This window comes from Staurois parvus, unplaced genomic scaffold (assembly GCF_062004578.1).
Source record: "Staurois parvus isolate SC_StPar_1 unplaced genomic scaffold, SC_StPar_1.0 ptg000216l, whole genome shotgun sequence".
In the NCBI taxonomy this organism is placed as follows: Eukaryota; Metazoa; Chordata; class Amphibia; order Anura; family Ranidae; genus Staurois; species Staurois parvus.
The window spans coordinates 2,119,553-2,128,071 of NW_028318012.1; the positions used below are offsets into that span (position 1 = coordinate 2,119,553).

An 8,519-nucleotide genomic window follows, 5' to 3' on the forward strand; every position below is an offset into this window, starting at 1 on the left:
ATAACTTATTTCTAAGGGGGGATCAGACAAGGATCAGGATCGCTTAAAGTGTTACTAAACCCACAACAGTAAAATCAGTCTGTATATGCAATAAAGCATGCTTGTTACACTCACTTTGGAACCTAAGGGGCTAATCCTCTGAATTGTGTAAAAAGGATGTTTGATTCTCTTTTCTCCGATCCTCCCTTTCTTCCAGTGGCTCCCTCTTATCTCCTCATAATACATAGTGTGTGAAGACACTGCACATGCTCAGTTTGGTGTGTATTGATAGAGGTGTTTTTTTTTCCTTGGTAGAGTGCATGTGATCAGCACAGGGCCAATCAGCACTGCACAGACAGAGGTCAGGAGTTCTACATCCTCCTAGAGAAAACTCCTCCTACAAGATTTAACCAGTGCTCTGCTGAACACTGACAGAAGTCACAAGACTAGTCTAACTGCTGATGGGAAAAGGTATTTAGCATTTAGTTTATATTTACTACAATAATTGCATTTCCATGTTCTGTGTACTGCTGGAGACCAGATATAGTGAATGCAGGGTCCTGGGTTTAGTAACACTTTAAGGACAATGATATGGAAACCTCAGTGAACCATCCTAAGCAACCAGCTATTGATTTTTAGTTGAGTTCAGTAAAAGTAAATGTAATTGGTTGCTAGGTGTGGTTATACTTTACAATCAGCTATTGTAATTTCCCTGCTTTATTGAACAAACTGGTTTGTATACCACTGCAGGGCCTCTGACCTGTCCTACTACATAAAGTACAGCACAGTCCACCCAGAACCAGGGGCGGACTGACCATTTGGGAACTCGGGCACTGCCCGAGGGCCCAGGGTCAGTAGGGGGCCCCATGAGATGCCCCTGGTACCTTTTCATAGGCTTTTTTGGGTGTGGTTTGAGTGTGGGTGAGTTGTCAGTCCACCCCTGCCCAGAACTTCTCTTTACCTTTTTAAGCTTTAAATCAACATACAGGTAAATCCCATGTACAGTCAAAACTTTTTATTTTGTTGTGAATACAGTGGAGTAGTTGGGAAGGGTTGGAGTCTCTGACAATGCTTTATTTTTTGTCCCTGTGAATAGGGAACCCTCCATTTCTTGTACGGATGTCACAGAAAAGGTAAGAAAATAGAAATAAAAACCTGATAGAAATTGTAATTGTTCTCCATGTTATCAAAACTAAAATAAAATGGCTGGAGACTGGAGCCATTAAACAGTCTCTTTGGAAGACTTAATTGAGAGTCACCAATAAATGGACTCTGCCCCTTATGAAGTGGATATTGTTGGAGGATCTCTTATACTATGTAGCGTATTAAAGCAGATTCCTCCTCTTTTTTTTTTGCAATGCACACTTATTTCTTGTGGTTAGGTCTGAGTGACTTGTTTCTTCTTGTTTACCTCACATCTGGTGTAGATCATCAGTAAGATAAATTTTCACCGCAGGAGACCTGGCTGACAATTTGGCCACACAAAACAGAAATATGAAAGCATTTTTTTGGTTTTACCAAGACCCCTTCCTGAGCAAATCAGATTGCCACATCTTTAAAGGAAGCCATTTAGGCCTCAGGTACTCCATCGTTCCCTCTCTTCATTATGTAAGGGGAGATCTGAGCAATCTCCCTTCACAGAGAACTTTTAGGGCCTGTTTACACCAATCCATTTTCTTACAGTAAAACACACATATTTCACAAAAAGTCAACCTAGGGGAGCAGTTCAGCATTGCAGGAAAAGTTGGCTGTGGCTTAATAATTTAAAGGCATTTTTAACATTTAAAAAAAAAAGTAACAAATACACCCACAATAATAAAGAAAATTGTGCATTTATTATCTTTTGCATTGCAACTTCCCTACTGTGAAACATGGTGGTGGCTCACTGATGTTTTGGAAGTGGGGTGTGAGCTCTAAAGGCACGGGGCAATTAGGTTTGTTGCAGGCTGGCTGGTAGGTGAGCGGGGAATTTTTATTTGTTATTCTTTGACATGCTTCACCCTTCCATGTGCTCCTTCCTGCGAAGGCCAGGTATAGGTTGGGTTGTTTGCCATTTGTTTGTACTGAAGGTTCTGGAGTGGCCATCACAGTCTCCTGACCCTAATATCATCAAGCCACTCTGGGGAGATCTCAAATGTGCAGTTCACGCAAGATGACCAAGCACTTTGCATGACCTGGAGGTGTTTTGCCAAGACGAATGGGCAGCTATGCCACCTGCAAGAATTCGGTGTCTCATAGACAACTATTAGAAAGGACTGCACGCTGTCACTGATGCCAAAAGGGGCAATACACAGTATTAAGAACTAAGGGAATGCAGACTTTTGAACAGGGTCATTTCATTTGTTTACTTGTTGCCATGTTGTGTTTTATGATTGTGTAATTCTGTTATGGTCAACAGCTGAATATGAATCCCATAAGAAGTTTAAGAAATGTGTTTTGCTGCTCGCTCGTATTTTCTTTAAAAATGGCACCTACTATATATTACCAATTCTCCAAGGGTATGCAAACCTTTGAACACAACTGTACTGTAAATACCTAAATATGTCTGGATATCAGTTTATTACAATCCCCTGCACAGTAGAGTTCCTACAAGTAGAGGGATGTCCAGCAGGTTGACCAATCAGCCTCTGCTGCAGAGCACATGTGCTAGCAGGGAACATGCTCACAGAAGAGTGATGACTTTATTAGTGTGCTGCTCCACCTTCAATGCCCAATGACAGCTCTGGGGATGGGGGAGTGGTGACCAAGCAGTATTACTTGAAATACAACTAAAGGCATGACAGTCTAAACAAATACCAAATCCATTTATTATGTGATGCATATACCTCACAAAATAAAACACAAAGCCTCCTTCTGTGGCTTAACCAAATCCCCCTTCATTTCTGACTCACAAGCTCCCCTTTCCAGATACGACAACTCAAAGTGGGAATGTTTCAGCAACAGAGGCAGTGATGTCAATCCAGAAAGTAATGGGCAGTGCTAGGTGTGGCCAGGTCCTGACTGACAAGCTAAACGTCCCTTACAACATTTTTTTTATCCCACTGTATTGCAGGCACAGGCTACATGAGAGTGGCAACTCTGCTCTGAATTCTGGAGCGGTGCAGCATTGTTGTCACACCATCACAGGAAGCTGACTTAGGTGGACTTCACTGGCAGAATCAACCAAAATTTGTGAGACTTTGCAGGGGGACTAAAAGAAACTTGTAACAGCAGATGACCTTATAAATAAGTGCTGGAGCACATATATTTTCCTAATGGGGAGCCATAGTTTTACTTTAATTGAAGCAGAGAAGTACAAGGTTACTGTCCTGGGCGAGCTCCCGTTTATTTATTTCAGATGCGTATTTAACAGTTTGCATATGTTTTTTGCATTTTAAATACTGCTTTTCAATAACAAGATTAGCAGTAGATAAACTTTATATTTCTTAAAGCCATTTTGTTTAAGATTACAGGCCCCCGGGCCACTTTTGAGTCTATAACCACTGTTTTTTTGTGCTGCACCCTTCTGTAAGCTATAAATGCATATTCTACATGTGATGAAATGTTACAATACTTGATGTTTTGCTCTCACAAGGTTTATGCTATGTTCATGGAACAAGGTCAATCTGCTGCGTTTGCTTCTACAAATGAAACACTGGGCATGTCCCAAGGCAGCAATAGACAGCAGAGACCAGTTAGATATGCAGACATAATAGGGCAGTCTTCAGACACCTCCATATTCCAGTTAGTTCCCAAACATGAATGGTCTTATTGGGTGACTATTTCAGCTCAGCCTGTGAAGCAGGGAAGGAGAGACATGCACCTCCAGAGCCAAATTATAATGAGAAAATCGATCAAAGGTTTTCTAACCCGTACAATTACAAATCCGCCATATGAGCCTAAGCTGGGTCCTTGTGTCAACCAAAAATCTGGAAACTCCAAAGGAAACTTTGAGTCAAACAATTATTGCTTCCACAAGACCTTAAGCTGGCCATGTACCTTTTTTTTTCAGCCTATAAACCAAACAAAAAAACAAATTTAACAAGTTTCTCCATCCATGCTAGACAGTGCAAATGGATAAATCTCCTGCTGCTGCTATTGTATTTTGACAGATGCTGTACACCTGAAAATTTCACATCTGGCTCCTTCGATTTTTCAATTAAGGGATGATGGGAAGAGACCAACAAAGCCACCCATGTACCAAATTGTGTCCATTTAATCAGGAATCATTTATAGTTCCCATAGTGTATGGCTAATAGACATGAGCAAAGGCGGTTTTGTATCGTAGTATAAACTCGATTAAGGTATCCCACTGGAAATTGTTACTATAAAGAGCCATGGATAAGTGGCCCAGAAACGCATGTATACAAGCATATAAGGAGTACTAATGCAGGTAAGCTATTTTAAGTTGTTTAGCAGAGACCCGGTCATGGCCAAATTAGGGGTTCTCTGGGTCATAAAGTCAAGTTGAGGTGTATGATTTCTCTTCTCCAGCATATACTGTAGGTCATCTACAGTAGATTGAAACTGGGAACAAATGCAAAATCTACATGTGATGAAAAGTTACAATACTTGATGCTCTGTTCTCACAAGGTTTATGATATGTTTATAAAACAAGGTCAATCTGGGCAGCCATAGACAGTATAGAGCAGTAGACATCCATGCATGATAGTACTGGTGATGGTATATTCCAGTGAATTCCTAAACATGAATGGTCTCATTGGGTGACCATTTGGGCTCTGCCTATGGAGCAAGGAAGAGAAGACATGCTGAAGACACCTCCAAGGCCAGTTTATGCTGGGAAAAACAACTGGGCAAAGTTTTCTAAAGCCTACAATCACAAATCCCCATATGAACCTAAGCCTTGTGTCAATCAAAAATTTGGAGACTTTGGAAACCGTTTTTCTGACATGAATGCTTTTAGTCAAAGATTGATTGCTTCCAAAATACCTTATACTGGCCACGTATTATTTTTTTTTTTTTTTTTTTTTTTTCAGCCTTCGGACTCAACAAAAAATTCTAACAGGTTTTTCCATGCATGCTATACATCACTGATGGCAAGCCATATCACTCTTGTTGGTCTTAGCCAAATCTGAGAAGAATGTGGGTAATGTTCCTGTTCATAATCAGAAGGCGCATCATGTGGACATCATGTTACCTTCCAGGAGGACACACAGAGCAGTTGGCAGTGTTCGGTGAAGGAATGCTGAGAGCCTAGTTACTCATCTCTGACGTGTTAATAGGACCCTGTTGCCAGATCATTCATTTCAAGAAAAATCTTGTTGAAATGATATTTGCATGTAATGCATTTTATGCATGTTATTTACCTGTAAATGCCTCCTTTGTTTAGACATCCAAAACGCCCTGAGACTTCTGGATGTTGCCAAGGAGGGCAAAACATAAACAGATTAAACTTCAACTTTAAAAATTAAAAGTAGACACTTTTCTTTTTAAGATGATTTTCATTTCATTAAATAACACAGATTAAATTGTGGCATAATGGACAGACATAAATAGATTTCTCAAAAAAATGACAGAATCTAGGATAAGGCTCTAAGAGAAGGCAAGTTTCAAGGATTACAATCATCATTACAGGAAGAGATAAAAAGGAGCCATCCAGTGCAGGTAAACTCAAAGAAAGCAGAATTCTTTTTTTTTTTATGGGTTATCATTTTCTTTAAATTGACCCAGCCATCGAGTTAAAACAATCAAAACAGTGCCACCCAATAACATAATAAATTAAGTACTTTTTCTGAATATACTCTGTGTCACGGAGAAGAAGAGATGGGCAGGTTTCTCTAATCCTTTTCAATTTTTCCAGTACTGCTCCCCAATAGATTTAGTACGGTGAATGACTGTTGACATCCTAGGACAGGAAATGTGTTACCAGCAGAATCATCGGGGTGAAAATAAAGGAAAAGAAGCTTGAAAAAAAGAAAACAAATGCAGCCACCATATCTAAGGACTAGCAGGCTGCAAATGTTTGTTCTTGAGTTTAAATACACTTTAACTTTCTGTTGGGCATTGGGTCAATGCCAGTTCCGCTGCTAATACCAAACACAGTGTACTTCTCAAGACATTTTGGGTTCTCCCACCAGCCCCTATGTCTCCAGCCTCTACGTCATGACAAGACAACCAACAGTGACATATGGACCTGTAGCAGGAACCACAGAGCATTGAAGAGGGGGGGGGGCACACTATAAGGCACACCTGTAAGTTGTGGTGCTGTCATCTCTTGAAGAAAACTTACTGTTTGTGGGACAGGTAAGTCTTCCACTTTCAGAAAAATGGAGAAGGGGGTTGCCATGTCAGGTGTCTGTGGTAGTGAGCCCTTGTAGATTGTCAAATCGGGATTCCCCAGGGCATGGAGTCTAATCCATAGCCTGCTTCTTCACCAGGGCCCCTAATGGTGGAGATGGACTTGCAGGAAGCTGGAACCAGGTTGCACCTCCTGGGTACACCCAGCTGAGGATGCGGTGACTACTCACATGTGCAGAATACATCAGCAGGAGATAGAAGGAAATCCAGGAAACAAGCCGAAGTCAGAGCGAGTGGCAGGCAAGCACAGATGGTAGACAAAGTCATCGTCGGTACATGGGAAGTCAGACACTAAATACACAAATAGTAGGTGAAGGGGAGCTCAGATAACTGGGAACTTGCTCAGGTAATGCAGGCTACACCAAGAATGTCAGTGGGGAAAATAATTATTTGATCCCCTGCAGATTTTGTAAGTTTGCCACTTACAAAGAAATTAGGGGTCTATAATTTTTATCATAGATGAATTTTAAATGATAGAGACAGAATATCAACTAAACAATCCAGAAAAATAAAATAAGTATTTGATCCCCTACCAACCAACAATAATTCTTGCTCCCACAGATTGGCTATGTGCTCATGTGGTACACAGATTAGTCCTGTCAATTTAAGAAGTTGCTCCTTATGAGAATTTGTTATGTGTATAACAGACATCTGTCCACAGAATCTCTTTCTTGGCCAACACCATCGGCAAGACCAAATAGCTGTCAAAGAACATCAGGGACAAGATTGTAGACCTGCAGAAGGCCGGAATGGGCTACAAGACCATTAGCAAGAAGCTTGGTGAGGAGACAACTGTTGCATCGATTATTCACAAATGGAAGAAATACAAAATAATCATCAATCACCCATGGTCTGGAGCTCCATGCAAGTCTTTGCTTCATGGAATGATCATGAGAAAAGTTAGGAGTCATCCCAGAACTATACGGGAGGAGCTTGTGAATGATCTCAAGGCAGTTGGGACCACAGTCACCACACAAACTATTGGTAACACAATATGCCGCCATGGATTGAAATCCTGCAGTGCCCGCAAGGTCCTCCTCCTTAAGAAGGCACATGTACAAGCCCATCTGAAGTTTGCCAATGAACACCTAAATGATTCAAAGAAAGATTGGGAGAAAGTGCTGTGGTCAGATGAAACCAAAATTTAGCTCTTTGGCATTAACTCGACTCGCTATGTTTGAAGGAAGAAAAATGCTGACTATGACCCTAAGAACACCATCCCTACAGTCAAGCACGGAGGTGGAAACATTATGTTTTGGGGCTGTTTCTCTACTAAAGGTACAGCCGACGAATCTTGGATGAGAACCTTCTTCCCTCAGCCAGAACACTAACGATGGGTCGTGGATGGCTCTTCCGGCATGACAATGACCCAAAACATATCACCAAGGCAACAAAGGAGTGGCTCAAGAAGAAGCACATTGAGGTCCTGGAGTGACCTAGCCAGTCTCCAGACCTTAATCCTGTAGAAACTTTATGGAGGGAGCTGAAACTTTGAGTTGTCAGTGACAGCCATGAAACCTTAAGGATTTAGACAAGATCTGTAAAGGAGAGTGGACCAAAACCCCTTCTGAAATGTGTACAAACCTGGTGACCAACTCAAGAAACGTCTTACCTCTGTGCTTGCCAACAAGAGTTTATCCACCAAGTACTAAGTCATGCTTTGCTTGGGGATCAAATACTTATTTTCTCACTGAACTGCAACTCTATCTATCTATAACATTTGTATCATACGTTTTTTCTGGAATTTTGGTTGATATTCTGTCTCTATCATTTAAAATACACCTATAATAAACATTATAGACCCTTCATTTCTTTGTAAGTAGGAAAACATACAAAATCTGCAGGGGATCAAATAATTATTTTCCACACTGTATAGGCAAGCAACCTGGGAGGCAGGCCAGGAAGTGATGGAAAGGAAAAAATATAAACCCACCGAATAGCAAGTGACGCCCATAGGTGATCACAGAAGCCAAGCAACACATGTGAAAGGGACTCAGGTCTAGGAGAAGCACTGCAGCAAGGAGGTAAGAATTACACAGGCAGGAAGACTGCAGGCTATATCGTCACATGCTGATTGCAAGCCCACTAGGTTAGGAAAATAGGCTACAGGAAGCAGACTGAACTTGTCCATGCTCCCCATACATAGTTCACAGCAGCCCAATCCAGGATGATACAGGATGAAACCTGCTAGATCAAGGATGTTACCAGGTGGAGCTTCTTTGTGCACATTTTCCAGAACAATA

At 41.2% G+C, this 8,519-nt stretch overlaps 1 long non-coding RNA gene across 1 annotated transcript; it reads left to right on the plus strand.

Moving 5' to 3' along the window:
* Positions 1-298: 298 nt before the first annotated feature.
* Positions 299-5,392, plus strand: LOC149460947 (uncharacterized). Its single transcript, XR_016312981.1, has 3 exons — positions 299-450; positions 1,076-1,112; positions 4,956-5,392. It is a non-coding gene; the product is annotated as an uncharacterized LOC149460947 (long non-coding RNA).
* Positions 5,393-8,519: the final 3,127 nt, after the last annotated feature.